Source organism: Pan paniscus, chromosome 4 (assembly GCF_029289425.2).
Source record: "Pan paniscus chromosome 4, NHGRI_mPanPan1-v2.0_pri, whole genome shotgun sequence".
In the NCBI taxonomy this organism is placed as follows: domain Eukaryota; kingdom Metazoa; phylum Chordata; class Mammalia; order Primates; family Hominidae; genus Pan; species Pan paniscus.
This window is the reverse complement of record NC_073253.2, coordinates 25211829-25233817: the sequence shown is the minus strand read 5'-3', so window position 1 is coordinate 25233817 and position 21989 is coordinate 25211829.

The following is a 21989-nucleotide window of genomic DNA, read 5'->3' as shown; positions in this document are numbered from 1 at the left end:
TTATAAATTTTAAGCCAAGAATCTTATCTATATTTTCTTGTGCATTCCAAAACTCCCTAAAATACTGATCAGAGACAGTGCCCACATTCCAAGACTAGTGCCACAAGTTTGCTACAAGTTGAGGGAGGAAAAAAAATTCAAGTAACAGATGTTTGGGTTGCCTACTTCTGTTATTTTCAAAACTTCATCAACAATGCAAAGTTTTAAATTAGAAATGTACTATAGTTCTATTGTTCCCTATGGAAATTTTTAACTAAAACCAGAGTCTAGGAATTCATTTTCAAGTAAATATTCCAACTTTGGTTTTAAGAGGAAAAACTATACATATATATATATATATATATATCCTCTTAGAAGGAATGAAAGTTCCATCTGATGAGAAGCCCCCTCCACTCAGCACCGCAGCAGGGAGTAGAATTCAATTGGTGGTAACTGCTCCCCGCTGCTCTTGCAGACTTGGTGGCTCCATGGGGTGTGCTCTCAAGGCTTCTGCTGTCCAAAGGGGAAGCTGTAGGGGATGCTCACGGCCCCACTACAGCTAGAAAATTTTGTGGGTCTGGTCCTGTCAATCCTCGGGATAGCTCCACGTGAGGTATTCTCACTCACTTCAAAGACAGGGCAGCTTTAGAAGCCCTTCCAGAAGGCTTGCCTGCATCAACTCAGCATCCATGCTGCTCATCCCCCTCCTGGTTCTGCATGCCCAGCAAGGAAAGCTATTAGCTCCCTCCTGGCCTCAAAGGAAAGAGGGAGCAGAGTCCATTGTTTGCTCTCAAATCTGCATCCCTGGTGGCTAGTGGTTCACATATTAACTTAATTCAAAAGATTAGCAACACAGGGCTTAAATTATATAGGATTCAGAAAAGTTCTGATCCAGGCTGAGAATGGAGACTGGACCAACAAGTGGAAACTCATAAAGTAGAGCCAGTTTTATTTGAATGTAAATTGATAGAAGGAAGTCAACATCTTTTGTTGGTGGTACTGTTCCTAAAATCCTTTTGTCCTGCATCAATTTCCCCATCTCTTCCACAAAACTACTCCTGACTCCACTAGCCACAGTAATCCCTCCTTTCTCTGAGCTCTTAAAAATACATGTAGTATCTGCTGCCAACTTAGCACTTTATTATATACTTACCTGTATTAGCCTCTGTATTATATTTTTAATACTGACTCCCCAAATAGATTTTGAGTGTCTCAAGGGCAAACAGAACGTCTTACACTTACTTTCAGGACCCATCACAGGAAGAGTGAGGAAGGGGGACCCCAGAGGACCATTTGGCATAAGCCTCATATTTAAAACAGGCCTCAAATTTAGATTTTTGATGCCATCTCCAAATAAGGTTACACCTCAATTTTCATAGACGTACTGGCAAGAGTTTTTAAAAGAAGCATTTCATCCAACAACTTAAAATTCATCAGTTTCTATGATGCTCTTTTGGTATTACTTATTTTAATACTCCAGAAGCCTCAAAAAATAGAAATAATTTAGTTTACCTCAGATTTTCTGTAGTGCCTGGCACTCTGTTACAAAAGATAAATGCAGAAAATGTTCCCTAATGGTCACCAGACATGCTGCAGATGGAGGGAAGAAGTACAGAACTGTTACAGCACTTGACTATAACAAAAGCAGAGTTAGAGACCCAGGGCAACTGAAAAGATTCTACGCAGACTGGCTACAGCGAGCCCCTAAAGCGGTTGTGTGTGTTTTCAGGGCCCTCTCTCCTGTACAGCTACCTTGTCTCCTTCCTGATAACAACATTAGCATCAAAAGAAGGGGCAAAAGCAGAGTTAGAGACCCAGGGCAACTGAAAAGATTCTACACAGACTGGCTACAGCGAGCCCCTAAAGCGGTTGTGTGTGTTTTCAGGGCCCTCTCTCCTGTACAGCTACCTTGTCTCCTTCCTGATAACAACATTAGCATCAGAAGAAGGGGTCTGTCCTCTTTGTTTGATAATGAAGCACCTCCTAAGAACTTGAAGATAAGGCAGCTTTGTAAACCAGTGGAACTTAGAGACAATAGCTGTGCTTCACCAGGTGTGAGAGAAAGCCGAGCAGGAAACTGTCTGTGAGGTGCAGCCAAAGGGTTCTAAAAAATCCAGAACTCCAATCAAGGTAGTTTCCAGAAGTGATCTCAGGGAAGCAGGACTAGCATGTGATTCTAATGTAATCCAGAATCCCATACTGTCTTTGGAGAAAGATACTGTGACACAAAGTGTGTGTGAATAGTAAAGGGAAACACAAATTAGCCATGAGTTCATTGTGTGTGTTCCCTTTGTGAAGAGACTCAGGGGTAGTTGGTCATCTTCAGATGACACCTCCAAAACAACCCTGTGTTCAGGGCACCTCTTTCTACCCTATTCTTGACCTCAGCTGATGTGGTAGTTTTTAGTACTGTTCACCAAATTTTTCTGGCTCTCCATCTTCTGGAACTTTATAGAATTGCATTCTCCTATTCTTCATCGCAATTAGGGATAGCCTTGGCTTGTTTTAGCCAATGAAATGTGAGTGACTTAAGAGCCAGAGAATGAGCCACTGCGTCTCCATTGTCCTACCTTGCTCATCACAGATCATGACGAAAACAGAGACAGAGACTTGCTCTGCAAAGGTCCTGAGTGAAAGAAGCCAAGCTCTCCAAATGACCAGTGGGGGCCATTTAATATGAAGAAGAAACAAGCCTTTGTTATTTTAAGCCACTGAACTCTTGGAATTATTTCTTAACACAGTTTAACCCACCCTATTCTGATTGATAAAATCAGCGATTACCTCACCATGCTTAATCCCCTGCTCCTCAAACTGAAGTGCCTTCAGGGTTATGCTGTTCTATGCCAGGGGATTAGAGAAGCCGCAGGATAGGGGAGGCACATGTTACCAGAGCATCCACCGGACTCACTGTTAATTTAAAATGTTATTTTTATATTCAAACATACACAAATGAGTACAAAATTTTATTAGTTTTTAAGATGAAAGAGGAGATTTCAAAGAATTTCAGAAGCACAGATTTAGTGGATAAAATAAGGCATTCCGGTAGAGAAGGGGCCTCTGAGAGAAGCAGCCTCAGTGAAGAGAAGAGAAACTGAGGCACAGAGAATCTATGTGACTCATCCAAGGTCACACAGCTAGGGAATGCAGCCCAGGTTGGCTGATCCAAGGCCAGAGCTCTTTTGGCCACACACACCTAAGCATGTGCAGTAATGATTCTTCTGGTATTCTCAACAACATAAAGGAGACAGCCATCCTCATGTGAGAACCAGCCATTGCCTCTTCACTGTTGACTAAGGATGCCGGCAATGAAGTAGCTGACCTTGCTACCAAATCATCACTGTTCACAGACAGAGATGCAACAAATATTCTGCCTTCCTTTCTTTCCCAACTTCTCACCATAGAAAGATAAAAAATAGATAAAGTTTGCCTTTCCCCCCAAATTTTCCAGCTTTCAATCTTTATAATCTAATAAATTATCTCCATGTTGGGGGTCATTAAATATAATGAACTATTGGAGAAAAAAGTGTGTGTGTGTGTGTGTGTGTGTGTGTGTGCCTCCAAGAAGGTTCCCCAGTGATGAACAATCCCTTAATAGCTATCTTTGGAACAAGGCAGGGTTTGAATAAATAACCTTCTGCAGTCAGTTTAGTGCCAGATCATTCTTAAAAGCAATATCTTAGGTAAAGTTTGGAAGTAACATTTATGTTTTCTTTTTTTAATTGGAACTTAGCTTTTTCAGTCTCTTTTGGAATTTTATGAACCTAAATTTTCAAGTGGGAGAATTCAAAGCAGATGAAAAGCAACCAGATTTTTTAAAAAAAGAAAAGGACTTAAAAATCATAACCCACCCTCACTCACAGTCTTTCAGAGCTAATTATATATAGTTAAGATAATCTGAAACTCTAGAAGCACCCTTGCCAACATTCTTTGTATCTATAAAATCAGCCTATGATAATTTAAGATCAATAGTTTGTAAAAGTCAATAGTCGAGTCCTACCTCTTGTAAGTGTGGCCAGTTTCTGATGCAGACATTGCCAATTGCTCAGCATTGTGAGATGCTCTGAGCCATGTAAGTCCATGCCATTCAATGTCCACAAGCATTAACTCAGGTTTCTTAGTAACTCATTTTTTATGCACATCACTCACAAAGAAGAGCTACTTTTATTTTTGCACAAGTCCTTGCTCACTTTCAGAGGACATAGCTCTCACAAATACACTTTGGTTTCCTTGCTCTCTCAGTAAACAGATTTTTTTCCTGCAATGCTCTTTTGGTGAAACTTGTTTTGAGAACAGTGAGTACCACCCTACATCAGATTTTGTCAGTTATGCTGTTATTGCAGATACAGAAGAAAAGTTTGTTTGAAGTTTCCAAAAGCTCTCAAAATAAATGCCCCAGGATGGTCCCCAATCTACCTGTCCAAATTTGTCCCCCATCCTCTCCCTAAAGTCCTCCATCCCCGTCAAGTACACCCCCCAGCAACATTCCAAGCTGGCTCTATCTCTGAGGTTTTGCTCACACTATTTAAACACACGTGCACCCAGTGTCTGTGATGCACAAATTTTTCTGTCTGTCAATGTAAATCCTGTCCAACCTTCAAAGCCTAACCCAAGTCCCAAAGACTCCTGGAACACTTCCCATATCAAATTTACCCTCAACAATAACCCACTTCTGTGAATTCTGACAGCAATTGCTGTGCTTGCCATGTATTCTGATGTTTAGCCCTATTCCATTTTACATCATCCTGCAATTGCTTCATTGTGTATTTCTTAGATCTTTCATTTAATCAAAATGTCATACCATGGAGGGTATATGTATAAACCAAAGAATGAAATTCTTCAGGAGAGACCCACATGGTAACTAAGATCTTTGTATCTTTCCCAATTCTTAGATCATCAACTTTCAGAAGTTTTCCAGGTCTAATCTACAATGAGCATAGAAGGTACAGATAGCTTCATCTCCACCCATCTACCACAAGAATCACCCCTCAAATTGTGTGCCTCTTGGAGTCATACTCAAATGAAGGCCAAAACTGAGATAACCACAATTAGCCACTCTAGCAAACAGACTGCTTCACCAGCAAGGCTGAAACATCAACCAGGGCCAGGTGGTGGGAATTGTACAAAGAATCAGACAGAAGTAATGTGTCATGCATAACCAGAGGAGTGTCAGCTACAGACCTTGCCCTCAGCCCCACAGGTATAAGCTATCCTCCAGGTAAATAGCCTGCATCACAAAGATGCCATGGAGCACAGGCATCCTAGACACACCCAGGGAATGAGACCTTGAAAAGCCAAGTGCCTATAGCATATAAGCAAATGTCTTATCATAAATAAAGTAAAGATAAAAACAGGAGATTTCTGTTACCTTTGGAGATAATATATAGTCCTATACACACTTAAATGTTTTAGCAGAGTGGCATGTTTAGTAAAGTGTGAAATTTTCAGTGTTTTTTCCGCATTAGTCAACAATATTATTCAGATGGTAAATAAGTTCACTTTTCCTGGCATTAATAGAGGTAGATTGCCGCATACACACACACACACACACACACACACACACACACACACACACACACACACACACACACACAGTCTTCCTTAGACTTTATCCTTTAGGTTAACAATACCATTAAAATGTGCAATTCAGCTGCTCATCCCTATAGAGGCAAAATGTTATTTAAAAAGTTGCCTTCAGTTTGTGCCTATTGCTCTAGGGCAGCAGTTCTCAACTAAGGGTGAATCTGCCCCCAGGGGACATTTGCCAAGGTCTGAAGACATTTGGGGCTGACTTGACTGGGATAGTAGTATTGGCATGCTGGTAAACATCCTACAATAAACAGGACAATCTCCTACAACAAAGAATTTACTAGGTCCAAAATGTTAGTAGTGTCAAATTTGAGAAACTCTGTCCCAGAAGTAAAAGCAATACAACATTTCAAGGCAAGAATGCTTGGCCAGGTGCAGTGGCTCACACCTGTAATCAGAGTTTTTGGAGGCCAAGGCAGGAGGATCACTTGAGCCCAAGAGTTTGAGTTCAGCCAGGGCAAGATAGTGAAACCCTTGTCTCTACAAAAAAATAAAAATAATTAGTCAGGTACACACCTTGTGGAGGCTGAGGTGGGAGAATTGCTTAATCCTATGAGGTCAAGGCTACAGTGAGCCGAGATCATGCCACTGCACTTCAACCTGGACAACAGAGAGAGACCCTGTCCAAAAAAAAAATGCCAGATTGCTTCTTGTTTGAGGGAAATCACTTTAATAATCCTTTGACTTATGCAAAAGAAAAGTCAAAATCTTATTTTGAAATAGGTAATTTCAGACTCTAAGCCCTACTGATGGCTTTGTGAACAGCGTCTCTGCAGAGACTGGTATGATGTTAACTTCCTATTAAATTCTTAAATTCGTTGAGTGAGAAAGGAAGAAAGAGTCAAGAAGTGTCCCAGATTTCCAGGAAGGACTGATTTGAGGGAATTCTCTTCTAAGGAGGGAGATAAAATAACGCTCAGCAATGTCGCAGTAGGCAAGAGGCTAAATAAAGCCAGTCAAAATGGTGCTCCCCATGTTGAGCATGGCAGATGGCAGCTGGAATTGGTGGGATTTCATCCAGCTGTAAGTTTTCCTTTTTCACACTGTTATTCTCTAACACCCGCAAGCCTTCAAAGAAAGTTTTATAAAGCACCACGGCCTAGTGTTCACTGTGTCTGAGGAAATAAGAATTACCTAGTCAAGGATGTCTTTAGAGGAAGTAGGTAAAAGTGTGAAGGAAGCCAGGGCAGACTGGGAGAGCAGTGAGATACCACAACCTGAGAGTGGCATAGGGGGAAATAAGGTGGGGCAGAAGCTTCCTAGAGCACCCAACAGCATATGGGAGGTTCTGCAAAGCAGCAGGGAAGTTATTGAGTCAAGTTGGCTGTCAGAAGAATCTGGCATCTCCCAGGAATGAAATGCTTTAGTATCCTTGCATGGTCTAGTCACTGGTTGAGCCCTTAATTGGCAAAGCCCTTAGGAAGAGTGGCCTCAAAGTAAATGGAGCCATAGATTCAGAGTGCAACAGCCAAGGTCAGTTACAGTCCTTATACTGGGAGGTCAGCAAGGTGCATTCTCATGGCCACATCATGAATAAAACTATAACTAACTATTTGCGTGATAAGAGGAAGTGTTTCCTGGAACTTCCATGTCTCAACCCCACCATCTGTTCATATGCCCTCTTTTCTACAGGAGTAGCAACAGATACTTTAATTGCTGATAAATCTCTCAAAAGTAAATAGCTGCCAACCGAGTGTAAGAATAAAGAAAATGAGAAGTCAAGTGTTCTAGGATCACCAGAGAAGCAGAAAACTCTCAGACTTTAGAGAGTGCCCAAATTAAGAAACTCTTCACCCACCTTTTAGCTTCACTTGAAACTGGCCCAGGATATGCCATTCAGAGCCCCACTGCAGGGCACCTTGGCATGTTGCCAGCCCTCTGTCATACAATGACTGCCAGCTCCTTCCAGACTTTGAAATGCTCTGTGAGAGAACCATCATTACCTACCATAGAACTTCTAAGGGAAAATTGAGTTGAATAAATTATTAGCAATTTCATAATAAACTTCAAATCATCCTCCATACATTTTCTTCTAACTGCCAGAGTAATTCATATATTAAACATTTAGATAGTACCATCATTCCTTGTCAACTTTCCCTTGTGAGAGATTGTTAAGAGTAGAGCATTATGTTCCAGGAGAGTTTGAGTTCAGAAAGGCCTCAAGGCAGACTGTGAGCTAGAAGCCTTCTCAAAGGCCTGCCAGCTCTGTGATTTTATGATTTCTGATGAAAAACGATAGCACATTGAGAAACTGTCCCTGAAACAGAAAGGAAAGTCAGTGGAGAAGCCAGCCTTAGGGAATGCCTCACTTCCTAGACTATCTCCTAAAATATAGACTATATGTTAGAACCATAGATACTCATATTGTCCCTTTATTTCTGAGCTTCTTTTGGAATAAGTGGTTATTAGAAGATAGTATTTGTTTGCATTTGTAAGCATTCCAAAAACAGCATGCAGAAGGACAAGTGAGCCTTAAAAGAGCATCATGAGATTTTTGGTTTTGGTCCTGGACAGAATGTCAAGCATGACCTGCAGTTATTTTTCCAATAACAGTGTGAACCAAAGTCCATTTCTCCATTTTGTCTTACACACCCACTTGCCAGATCTAAACAGAATAAATATTGATACAGTGACTTCAGACAAAGTTAAAGTCAAGTTGGCCTAAAGCACCAGGAACATCAGAAATGTCCCTTAGTGTGTTCTTTATTCAAGTCCTTAGAGTTTTTGGTTGCTCTGACAATAAAATTACTGCACACATTGTTTTCATCTTCTATTTGTAGAATACTAGAACACAAAAATGTTATTAACTTCACAAAGTGTGTATACACACACACACTCATACATGCACACAAAAAATGCTCAGCTTGTCAACAGCTTTAGTGAAGTAAAATACAATTGATAATTAGAAACATGTGTCCCCAGCAAAGAGGCACAGAAACTAAAAGGTCATCTTTTTCCAAATGACCTAATTAGAAGAGCCTGGAGTGCTGGCTACAGTATAATGGTTTTGCACAGCTTTTAACTCAGACTTCCTGTTTTAAAACAGTGCAATTTACTGCTCCTGCAGCAAATATGAATGGTCACTTAATGCCAACAGAATTAGGCCTTACAACACCACCTGCCTCCAGCAATCTCATTGTTAGACCCATCAGCTGAGGATTGCTGATTTACCATCCCAGAATGATGATTTAGAACCTAGTGCCAGGATTGCTGCCAAGTTGAGAACAAGGATTTCATGTAGAAGAGAGCCCACTTGGTACTTTATATTAATGCCAATTGAAATATGCATGAATAGACCAGAGGCAAAGCGGTTGTTCAGAATCAGACTATCAGTGAATGCTTCTTAGGTTCTTTTTTTTTTTCTTTTTGGTCCTAGAGCTAGGATTTTGATGCTGAATAATTTTAATTGACCAGAGACAACAGACACAAACTGGCTGAAAATGCTGCATGGTAGAAACTTAAACAGACACACAAATAGAATTGTCATTTTAAATAGATACCTCTGTAAATTTGTACTCAATCTCTCTCATATGTATTCAGTATTTCGTGATGTTTCAGGAAGTATTCATCTTGCTTGTCTTTTTCTTTGCCTCAGTTCTCTCATCTGAAATACCTAACTAATGCTTTGGAGCAGCAATGTTAATTGAGGACTGTGAAGAATAAAAATTCGGTAACAGCAATGGATGCTCAGCTACAGACTACATTTCTCAGCCTCTCTTGTAGCTAGGTGTACTCATATGACGAAGTTTGGTCTCACAGGATGTGAGTGGAAAGGATGTGTACAACTTCCAATGCACCTTTATGCAGATGGTTTGCCTTGAATTTTCTCTGTCCCCCTGTTGATGGCTAAGAAGTGATGATAATTTTAGCAACCTTGGGTAAACAACCTTGGGTGATAAAGCTTTCCTGACAGCCTTGGATCATTCATCTATATACTCTTCCATGAGAGAAATAAACTTCAATCACTGTTAACACACTGTGGATGAGGGCTACTTTGTTAAGCTGTATCTCGACTAATAAAAGCAAAGGGAGTATCAATAAGTTGCATCTACTCTTGTGCCCAGAATTTTGTGTATATCTTTTGCATTGTTCAGTTCATTAGTAAACCAAACTGAAAGTAACTTTAACTTTGGCTAATCCTTATTTTTGCCAATTCTTGAACTAAACTTGTCTTTAATATCAAACTTAGTTCATGGGCTCTGTTCTGCAAAATAAGGAAGATGAGGCTGTTGAAGTTGCAAAATCCAATGGTTTAAGGTTCTGAACTTTACTATGACTGGAAGTAGACCAATCTGAAATATGTTTCTGGCATTGTATCCAAAGAAGTACATCTGTAAATGCTGTTTCTATAATTTCCCAGATAGAAAAGTTTTGATACATGTATTTTCCTTATATAATAGTTTCTTTGCAATATTTTAAATTCCTATCTGTCCACTGGCTTCTTCCTTTGGACCCTTAGTCACTCAAAGGTCTATTTGAATTTATAATATCTCTTAATTGGATTCTTCTGTTCCTCTGATAAGATTTGTTTTATACATCACTTTCCCTACCCAAATTTCTCAGTGTGGTCTAGGACAACTGTTTCTATGCCTATATTCTCATTCTCTCCTTAAATCCCTAAACCTGTGTCTGCTTCACCCCAATCTACTACAATTTCACTTAAAAGATAATCACTCTATTTTCCCATTTCTTATGTTCCTAGACTATTTACACACTCAGCAAACATTTATTGAGCCTCATCCATGTGTCATGAAATAGGCAGATTAGAATACAAAGCACAGTGCTTGAAGATCTTCACAGTTTTATAACATTGGACCGTTTTAAAGAATCTCCTTGAACTTCTTATGATTTCCATGGAAACACACCATTCTTCTTCTCATCCTACCGTTCTGATTATTTCATTCTTTTTCTGGGCTGATCCGCTTTCAATACCCCTTAATAGAGGTTTCCTCCAATGCTCAGTACCAGGTCCTCTGCTCTGCCTTTGTACTCTCTCCTTTTGAAATAGCATCAGTTGTTCCAGCTTCACTGACTGTCTTTTGTAAATGATTTTCATTTGTCTCTGGGCATAAACTTCCACCCAAGCTTCAGTTTCATTGTCCCAATTACACTTTATTTCCTCAACCCATGAAATCCCAACATGTTTAAAACTAAACAAATTTATTTACCTTACATATACTCCCATTCCTATGCCTCATCTAATATATTCCTCTGACATATTCTCCTACATACATGTACATAAACTTTCTTGTCTCGCTCTCTCTTTCTGGGTTAACCAAGCCTGCCTGGACAATAGTAAAAACAGAAGTTCCAATCCAAGCAATCTATTTCCTTGTCTGCTTTAATTCAGGCCAACTCACTCATAGTTGCAGGCAAACAGGCATTTACCTTCCCTCAGAGCATGGTGTCTTTTATGCAGTGCCAAATAAGTGGGGGAACAAATGAAGAAATGTCAATAAGCAATTACATATGTACTAACAATGTTAACCTGACAAGTATTTGAGGAAGAAGTAATATGCTTAGTCTCCAAAGAGTTCTCAAATATTCAGGCTTGGGTAAAAATATTTATAACAGAAAAGCAACAACAAAAATCCCTCTAATTTTTGTTCTCTCATTTTCTACATTCATGATGTTGAACAGACTTTCCTCAGGGTGGCCCTATAGCACCGTCTACCCCAGAACCAAATCAGAGAAGTACTCCTGGTTCCTTCCATTTCCACTGTACTTTAAAATGGGAAGCTACATTTCCTTTCCTTTCCTTTCCTTAGCTATGGTTCATATTAAACTTACCCGTCTATTGTCCTCTTATTTTTGGTTCTACTTTTTTGGCAGAGACCTGTTTTTCTTGGATTATTTTTTACACATGTTTACATGTTTCAAAAAAAAAAACTATGAGATTTACTTTTGTCTTATTCTGTATTTCATCTCATATATGCATTCTTTTTCTTGTTTCCTTTATCATTCAATCATTCATGGTTCTTAAATGTAAACAGACACAAAAAAAATGCTTAAAGAATGAATGTATACTGAGTCTTCAGGATGACCTAAGAGTCAGGTTTGGTGGCTACTTGGTCAAGACTAATGCCCAAACCACTCTCAGAGACTGTCCAGCAAAAACCACAGCCACACTGCCCAGGGCACTCAGCACAGGACATCAGAAATTGTTCTACTGCTGCCCCAGAAGGGCAGGGTCTCGGCCACCACCTTCACCAGAAATGAGTTAATCATTGTGCCTAATTTTTCCCATTGCTTACTTCTGAACTGAAGTCTCACTGAGGGCCATCTGATTGGTAATAGCTCAGTCATGACTCTGTCATACCTGTGAGGAAGGCCGGGAAAATGAATTACTATCCTCAGCCCTGGAGACTAAGAAGGTAAGAAATATCCTCAAACTAGAAAGGGTATCCAAGGATTCTATACAAATAAAAAGGTCTGACAAATATCCACTACATTAACTCACTGGCTTTCCTTTCCCACTTCTCTATCTCTGCCAATGTTGCCATCATTTTACCAAATAGCAAGGCTTCTATCAGTCATGTGTTATCTTTTTTCTCCTTCATTTCCTGAATACAATCAATCAACAATTACTTTCAAGAAATCCACTACTTATCCAGTATAATTACTCATGCTGGAGAAATTCAAACAAAGTATAAGCCATGATTAGACTGAAAATCTTAGAAATAACATAGAGAAAATAGTTAAAGAATTATAAGTAGTATAATGAGAAGATTGATTTTAATACAATAAAGATTTTGAGGAGAGATCTATCAGAGTGGATAAAGAAGTTAAGAAAGGAAAGTTTTATAGAGAAATTCAGTATTAAATTAAGCTTTAAGTTTGAGCTACAGATGAGGAATATACAGAAGAATGTACTTGTGCTTTTTCCAAAACCTCACTAAAATAAAAGTAAAGAGATGAAAAGCTATGAATCTATAACAAGTGCCACTTAGTCGAGAACAATGTCCAAATTACACTGACAGAATGTCCCACAAAGATTCCACCTACACTGCCCAAGGCGCCCAGAATAGAATCTGGAGAGGGGCCATTGGCAGACAAAAAATTTTAACAAAATTGTTGAAAATCTTAAAATAGAGGAATGATAACTATGCAGATGAAACCACAGATTAGAAAGTTTTCAAGGAGAATGCATCTAATAAAGAGGTCGGTTAGCCCCCAAAACTCTGGACTTACCTGCCATGTGCTAGAGAAAACTCTAGAAACCAGGTATCTGTCCTTGGAAAGAGAATGAATGCTCTTCCTTTATAAGAACCTGAATGAGCCTAGAGAAAGACCACATTCTGATCCATAGGGCTTTTCTAGCATGAGTGTCAGCTCTTCACATAATAACTGTAAGACAATACCTTCCAGTCCATGAGCCACATCCAAAAACATAGATTTCCCATTTAACTTTTTGAGGTCTTATTTTTAAGTATAGACAAGATTATCAGACTTGAGGAAAACATTCAAGATGCAAGAAAAAGACAAAAAGAATAATAAGAATCAAAAAGAATATACAACCCCAAAGACAATTAAAACTGTAAACATTTTTTAAAATTCTTTAACAATTATATTGCATCTATTACACAGAAGCATGGTGCTATGAAAAAAAAGAAGTGATAATAAGAAAGGCCTCTGGCAAATTAAAAAATATAAGTGAAATTAAAAAGAGTTAAAAGATAAAATATATGAATCTCCCAAAAGATTAAACAAAAAGAGAGAAAAAAAATATGAGATGGAAAGTCTGACAGAAATTTTATAAAATATAACACTGTGGTACTGGAGGTTCACCATCTGACAAAAGAAAGAACAGAACAAATGGAAAGAAAGAAGTTGTTTAAAAAAAAGTACAAATAAAATTTCCAAAGTTTTTGAGATTGGTCTCTAGCTCCCAACACCCCACTAAAAGAATAGAATTATTATTGAATGAATGAAAAGCATCATACCATGGCATGTTCTAGTGATATTTCAGAATGTCATAAAAAAGAAGAGATGCTAAAATTTCCCTCCATGAAGCAATATCCAGTACTCTTACACAGAAATTTGAATTCAGAATGCTGCTTCTCAACAACATAGAATATTAAAGAGTGAAAATTGAAGCAATGCCTCAAATTTCTGAGGGAAAACACTTTTCAATGTTTATATCTTTAGAATTTAACTATACTATAAATAATATGTTTAAATATAAAGACATACTCAGACAGGTAAGAACTCGTACAATTTTCCTCACACACACCTTTTCTTAGGAAGTTATCTGGGAATGCGATCCAGTAAAAGATGCGAGTAAGCCAAAAATAAGCCAAAAAATTGCACCAAAAAAGAAACAGTTGACTCAACCAGGGAGATATTTCTTATTCTAAGCTTACTACATTATAGCAAGCTTGTTAATCACTCTCCCACATAGGAACAAAAAGATGAAAAATAAGTAATGAGGACACCAGGAGAAAACATTTCAAAAACTTTTTTTTAAATGCCTGATATGGTAAAGGGTTTGAAAAATAAGTGGAGAGTTACTAGAAGGAAGCTATGAAAGTTATTTGAAACCAATGAAAAAAAAGAGACAATGTACCAGAGTATCTGGGACATAGCTAAAGCAGTGTTATGAGGGAAATTTATAGCACTAAATGCCCACATTGGAAAGCTAGAGAGATCTCAAATTGACACCCTAATATCACAATTAAAAGTGCTAGAGAGGGAAGAGAAAACTAATCAAAAAGATAGCAGAATAAGAAATAACTAAGATCAGAGAAGTATTGAAGGAGATAGAGACAGGAAAAACCCTCCAAAAAAAAAAAAAACAAAAACAAAAACAAAAATGAATCCAGCAGCTGGTTTTTTTGAAAAAATTTAGCAAAATAGACCTCTAGCTAGACTAATGAAGAAAAGAGACAAGAATCAAATAGACACAATAAAAAATGATAAAGGGAATATTATCACTGACCCCACAGAAATGCCAACTACCTTCAGAGAATACTATAAACATTTCTATGCAAATAAACTAGAAAATCTAGAAGAAATTGATAAATTCCAAGACATATACACCCTACTAAGACTAAACCAGGAAGAAGTTGAATCCCTGAATAGACCCATAACAAGTTCTGAAATTGAGGCAGTAGTTAATAGCCTACCAACCAAAAAAAGTCCAGGACTAGAAGGATTCACAGCCAAATTCTATCAGAGGTTCAAAGAGGAGCTGGTACCATTCCTTCTGGAACTATTCCAAACAATTGAAAAAGAAGGACTCCTCGTAACTCATTTTATGAGGCCAGCATCATCCTGATACCAAAACGAGGAAGAGACACAACATAAAAGAAAACTCCAGGCCAATATCCCTGATGAACATTGATGAGAAAATCCTCAACAAAACCAAATCCAGTAGCACATCAAAAAACTTATCCACCACCATGGCTGGATGCAGTGGCTCACGCCTGTAATCCCAGCACTTTGGGAGGCCGAGGTGGGCGGATCATGAGGTCAGGAGATCGAGACCAGCCTGGCCAACATGGTGAAACCCCATCTCTACTAAAAATACAAAAAATTAGCCGGGCATGGTGGCGGGCACCTGTAATCCCAGCTACTCGGGAGGCTGAGGCAGAAGAATGGCATGAACCCAGGAGGCGGAGATTGCAGTGAGCTGAGATCGTGCCACTGCACTACAGACTGGGCGACAGAATGAGACTCCATCTCCCCTCCCGCCCCCCCCAAAAAAAAACTTATCCACCACCAACAAGTTGGCTTCATCCCTGGGATACAAGGCTGGTTCAATATATACAAATCAATACACATAATCCATCACATAAACAGAACCAAAGACAAAAACCACATGATTATCTCAATAGATGCTAAAATGTCTTTGATTAAATTCAACATCCCTTCATGTAAAAAACTCTCAATAAACTAGGTATTGATGGAGCATGTCTTAAAATAATAAGAGCTATTTATGACAAACCCACAGCCAATATCATATTGAATGGGCAAAAGCTGGAAGCATTCCCTTGGAAAACCAGTACAAGACAAGGATGCCCTCTCTCATCACTCCTATTCAACATAGCATTGGAAGTTCTGGCCAGGGTAATCAGGCAAGTGAAGGAAATAAACGGCATTCAAATAGGAAGAAAGGAAGTCAAATTGTCTCTATTTGCAGACAATATGATTTTATATGGAGAAACCCCATCGTCTCAGCCCAAAAACTCCTTAAGCTGATAAGCAACTTCAGCAAAGTCTCAGGATACAAAATCAATGTGCAAAAATCACAAGCATTCTTTTTTACCAACAATAGACAAGGAGAGAGCCAAATCATGAATGAGTTCCCATTCACAATCACTATAAAGAGAATGAAATAGTTGGGAGTACAGCTAACAAGGGACGTGAAGGATCTCTTCAAGGAGAACTACAAACCACTGCTCAGGAAATAAGAGACAATGCAAACAAATGGAAAAACATTTTATCCTCATGGATAGGAAGAATCAATATCATGAAAATGGCCATACTGCCCAAGGTAATTTACAGATTCAATGCTATTCCCATCAAACTACCATTGACATTCTTCACAGAATTAGAAAAAACTATTTTAAATTTCACACAGATTCAAAGAAGACCCTGTATAACCAAGACAGCCCTAAGCAAAAAGAACAAAGCTGGAGGCATCATGCTACCTTACTTCAAACTATACTACAAGGCTATAGTAACCAAAACAGCATGGTACTGGTACCAAAACAGACATATAGACCAATGGAGCAGAACAAAGACCTCAGAAATAACACCACACATCTACAACCATCTGATCTTCAACAAACCTGACAAAAACAAGCAATGGGGATGGGATCTCCTATTCAGTGAATGGTGCTGCAAAAACTGGCTAGCCATATGCAGAAAACAGAAACTGGACCCCCTCTTTACATCTTAGGCAAAAATTAATTCAAGATGGATTAAAGACTTAAATGTAAAACCCAAAACCATAAAAACCCTAGGAGAAAACCTAGGCAATACCATTCAGGACATAGGCATGGGCAAGTACTTTGTGACAAAAATGCCAAAAGCAATTGCAACAAAAGCCAAAATTGACAAATTAGATCTAATTAAACTAAAGAGCTTCTGCACAGCAAAAGAAACTATCACCACAGTGAACACGCAACCTCCAAAATGGGAAAAGATTTTTGCAATCTACCCATCTGACAAAGGTCTAAGAATTTACAAGGAACTTAAATTTATAAGAAAAAACAACCCCATCAAAAAGTGGGCAAAGGATATGAACACACACTTCTTAAAAGAAGACATTTATGTGGCCAACAAACACATGAAAAAAGCTCAGCATCACTGACCATCAGAGAAATGCAAATCCAAACCACAATGAGATACCATCTCATGCCAGTCAGGACGGCGATTATTAAAAAGTCAAGAAAATTTTCTCCCATTTTGTAGGTTGCCTGTTCACTCTGATGGTAGTTTCTTTTGCTGTGCAGAAGCTCTTTAGTTTAATTGGATCCCATTTGTCAATTTTGTCTTTTGTTGCCATTGCTTTTGGTGTTTTGGACATGAAGTCCTTGCCCATGCCTATGTCCTGAATGATAATGCCTACAATGATAGACTGGATTAAGAAAATGTGGCACATATACACCATGGAATACTATGCAGCCATAAAAAATGATCAGTTCATGTCCTTTGTAGGGACATGGATGAAATTGGAAATCATCATTCTCAGTAAACTATCGCAAGAACAAAAAACCAAACACCACATAGTCTCACTCATAGGTGGGAATTGAACAATGAGATTACATGGACACAGGAAGGGGAATATCACACTCTGGGGACTGTGGTGGGGTGGGGGGAGGGGAGAGGGATAGCATTGGGAGATATACCTAATGCTAGATGACGAGTTAGTGGGTGCAGCGCACCAGCATGGCACAAGTATACATATGTAACTAACCTGCACAATGCGCACATGTACCCTAAAACTTAAAGTATTAAAAAAAAAAAAGTCAAGAAACAATAGATGCTGGCAAGGATGTAGAGAAATAGGAACACTTTTACACCGTTGGTGGGAATGTAAATTAGTTCAGCCATTGTGGAAGATAGTATGGTGATTCCCAAGGATCTAGAACAAGAAACACCATTTGACCTAGCAATCCCATTACTGGGTATATACCCAAAGGAATAGAAATATTTCTACTATAAAGACACATGCACACGTATGTTTATTGCAGCACTATTTACAATAGCAAAGACATGGAACCAACCCAAATGTCCATCAATGATAGACTGGATAAAGAAAATGTGGTACATACACACCACGGAATACTATGCAGCCATAAAAAGGAATGAGATCATGTCCTTTGCAGAGATATGGGTGAAGCTGGAAGCCATCATCTTCAGCAAACTAATAAAGGAACAGAAAACCAAACACTGCATAAGTGGGAGTTGCACAATGAGAATACATGGACACAGAGAGGGGAACAACACACACCAGGGCCTCTTGGGGGGTGTGGGGGGTGAAGGGAAGGAACTTAGGGGACAGGTCAATAGGTGCAGCAAACCACCATGGCACACATATACCTATGTAACAAACCTGCACGTTCTGCACATGTATCCCATTTTTTTAGAAGAAATAAAAATTTAGAAGAAAATGCCTAATATGGTAAAGGGTTTGAATAACAAGTGGAAAGTTACTAGAAGGAAGCTATGGCAAGAAGAGAAACATTTGAAACTTCAGTAAAAAAAAAAAATCTGTAGAAGACAATAAAATGAGAATGGTACCTTACTTAGATCTAGAAAGAGCAATATTCATGTAGTCATAATAAAAATGGATTTGATTAAATATAGTACTATTACATAGAGATGATAGGAGAAATGGGAAGTGTAAGAGGCCTGTATCCTTATCTTCAGGGCAGTAAGTAAATCATTTCTAAAATTGATCCATCAAAAAATAGCAGCATAGTTGAATGGCTTTTAAGGGTTAAAGAGTCTTTCCTCTGAGCAGTAGGACTGCCGAGAAGGGACCACAGGAGAGTTTTGTTTTCTTTTCAGCTTTTCTGTACTATTACTTTTTTTTTTAACATGTGAATATTAACTTTATATTTTAAGCCTTTTTAAAATAGAGAACTTAGCAGGGTGAATAGGATTTGGCAACCCTGAGAGGGTGAGAGTACACATCAAAAGAATCAAGAAGAACTAACATAGCAAAAGCACCGTATCAGACTTATGTCTGGTGAAAAGCCAGGCCTGATAAGAGCATCAGTGTCACAGCAAAACACGGACGAAAGGAAGGGTGGGGCCAGGCCACTGAGGCCAGCAGTGGGTTGGAAGCCTTTGTAGATGCCTGAGTAACACCTTGATGAGAGCAGTGTTTTAGGAAGGTCTGAAGGGCTGGACTGTGCAAGTTGCCACAGAGGGAGAGACGCAACTTTCAGTATCTCCCCTACTCCAATACATCTGGTCTAGTACGTCCACCAAACTCATTTTTCTCCCAGAGTCATAAAGCACAACCATCATTCATTCCTCTCACTTCTGAACTGGAATTACAATAAATTAGCCAAATTAGTATTCAGGGCTCTCCGTGATCAAGATCAGCATGGTGGCTGCCAACACCAGCTGATTTCTGGGCAACAAATCAAACCAGTCTCTAGGCAATCATTATCAAACTGTGGTCCTCAGACTAGCAGCATCTAAGTTACCTGAGTGGTAACTTGTCAAATAATAAATTCTTGGGCCCACCCCATAATGTTGAATCAAGCCGGGCCTTCCAGATGATTCTGATGCTTCATAAAGCCTGAGAACCATTACTGTAAAGGCAACTAATTATATGACCTAGAGCAAATTATTTAGCTTCTCTAAGCTTTGGATTTCTCATCTGAAAAACAGAGACAATACTGTCTACCTCACAGGCTTATGGAAGAGATAAATTTGAATCCATTTGGTGCATACAAGCTCAGTAAATTATTTTAAAATATCATAGTTTTAGTTTTTTAAAAAATATTTTATATTCTATGGTCCCGATAAGCCATTCTACTCAGCATTCCATACACCTGTGTCTGCATTGTATTAACTGTCTGTGAAATGGTTCTTCCCTCAAGAAAGAAACGATCTAAGGCAGAACCACACATACTCACACACTAATAAAACTTAATAAATGTTGGAACTCACATTTTAAATAGTGTTTATCATGATGAAAAGGAAAGTTCAAATTAAGTCATCCTAAAAAGGCTCAAAGAAAAGCTTAGCAGAAAAGGAATTTAAAGAGTGGTAAGATATCAGCAGCTGGACAGGTGGAGAAAGAGTAACACAGTCATGACAGTGCAAGCCAAGTTTAATATAATCCTTTTAGGTGCAACAGCTACATTTCTCATTCATCACTAGGCAAATCCTGCTATGGGAGGCGCTTCCCTCTCTTACTATTTTCTCCACATCTGACCTTAAGCTACACTTTACCTCTTCATGAGCAACATAAACAGTCTTTTTCAGGATGATAATGGGATTCATCATATGGAGTGTTTGGGGGATCACACCTTGACCTTCAGATGCTCATTTTAGCACTCTGGCCTCAAGTTTTCCTTCTCTGTGTTCTCTCCACTTTTTACCTGGCTCCTTTCCTAGGTCCCCTAGCCTGCCCTCACCCACATAAATTCTGAGTCTCCGAAATCAATCACTTTCTGTGCTAAGAATGATCTTCTCATGTCTTTCTCAAAAATCACTTTACTTTTGGTCAAAATTCAAATGATAGCTATCTCCTTTTTGGAATCCTCAGCTATTCACAACCAGAAATAGAGCCTCTGTAAGTAATCTCAGAGCATTTCTGATTTTCTATTATAGTCTTTAACATGGGTGTGCTTTAATACACCTATCCATATACCTCCTACTATATTTATGAAACTTTAAAGGGCAGAGACCAGATTTTTGTTCATCCTTTCATGTCCCTTTATGATACCTTACACATAAATGTTCAGTTCTTGTTAGCTGAATTGAATTGACCTCTCTTGCTCAGAAATCTCCGGTTATACCCACATGCCTATACCATCAAGTCTAACATCAGAATCTTGCTGTCTTTTGTGGCTGCATACTGCCCACTCAATTTTATTTCCTACTTGACCCCAATACAAATGCACCAATACAGCTTTATCAGTGATTCTCAGCACCAGCTGCACATTAGAATTCCCTGGAGAGCTTTTTAAAAATGCCATTACCCAAGTCCCTCTACCAAAGACTTTTATATAATTGGTCAAAGATGAGGCCTAGGCATCTGTACTTTTTAAAAGCATTTGGGATGATTCTAATGGCAACCATGGTTAAGAAATACTGAGCTACTGTATTTGCTTCACTTTTTCCTGAGAGCAATTTATTCACCCTCGACAACATTTTCATGCTCTTCTACCTAGCCATTTTAGTAAAACTCACACACCTCTATATTTGTGCAGGATTTGGTTCAGGCTCACCTCTTTCAGGAAGCCTTCCCTCACTACCCCTATCTACTCTGATCTCTCATAGTCTTATATTTTATTGACTTACTATTTCACAATTTCTAGTGGCAGTGCTCGACTTGCCAGTACAAATGCCTGCAGGGCAGGAAGTCTTGTCTGAGAAACTCAATAAATATGCTGCACTTTCGATTATCACTTTGGTTTGATCACATTTCAAGATGAACACTTTATACAAAATAAAGTAAAAATAATAAAACTCAGTGTATAAATATATGCTGATTATATTTCCATAACTGTGTAGAGAGCCCAAATCCTGGAGTCAAACATACCTGAATTTGAATCCCAGCTCCAGCACTAGTTAGTTGTGTGACCTTGGGCAAGTTACTTAATCTTTCTAAGTCTCAGTTTTCTGATATTTAAAAAGTGAGTAATAGCAGTACCTACCCTCATTAAATTGTTGTGAATATTAAATGAAATAAGGTATGTAAAATCTTTAGCAAAACATCTGGTTCATATTAAGCAATCAGTTCATAAATATAATTATTTATTATTTGAGTGAGTGTTTTACACCTAACTCCTTTTAAATCCACACTTTCTTGAAAAAAGCATCTATCTTTTATATATTTTCTCAAAAGCAAAGATAAGCGATCCTTTATGCTTTATTGCTATATCTAACAAGATTATTTCACCATACCAAAGCTTAACTGTGTTACTATTACGTTAGAATGTTCGTTATACACAATACTCTAAGTAATTTCAGTGCTTATGGATATATCGTTACATTATATGAAGTTACTGACAATTTACAGGTTTAATTTAGTGACTAAATAGTAGGAAATTCTGATTAAGAATTCGCCAGATGGGAGAAATCTAATTAAAGGGGAGTGAAGTCCATACCATGGACCATTTAGCTGAATTAAACCCAGCTTCCAAGGGATGGTACAGGGAATGATTAGAATGCTACAGCTCAGGTTACTACAAACATTGAGTGGATTACCAACCAATCTACATCTCTAC